We start from the raw sequence: 298 nt of genomic DNA on the forward strand, positions 1-298 counted from the left end.
ACTCGGAGGGCGGCAGCTCTGCAAAGGGTAAAGGGAAACTGAGGCATGAGGCTCCCCGGGGCTCGGCACAGCCAAACAGCACCCTGGGCTGGGTGTTGGGGGTGCTGGGGTGCGGCGAAAAACCCCCCAGAGGCCCCCACCCCAGCATCCAGCACCAGGGATGCTCAGGGGTGCCATGGGGCACCGGAGGGGACAGGGGAAGGGCCATCCTGTGGTCCCAGGGGTGCCAGCACCTCGTGCCAGCTGAGCCCCAGCTGGCCAAGGGCCTGGGCTGCCTCCCAAAAAGCCGCTTCTGTTG

Source organism: Mesitornis unicolor, unplaced genomic scaffold (genome assembly GCF_000695765.1).
Source record: "Mesitornis unicolor isolate BGI_N332 unplaced genomic scaffold, ASM69576v1 scaffold36386, whole genome shotgun sequence".
Taxonomy (NCBI): domain Eukaryota; kingdom Metazoa; phylum Chordata; class Aves; order Mesitornithiformes; family Mesitornithidae; genus Mesitornis; species Mesitornis unicolor.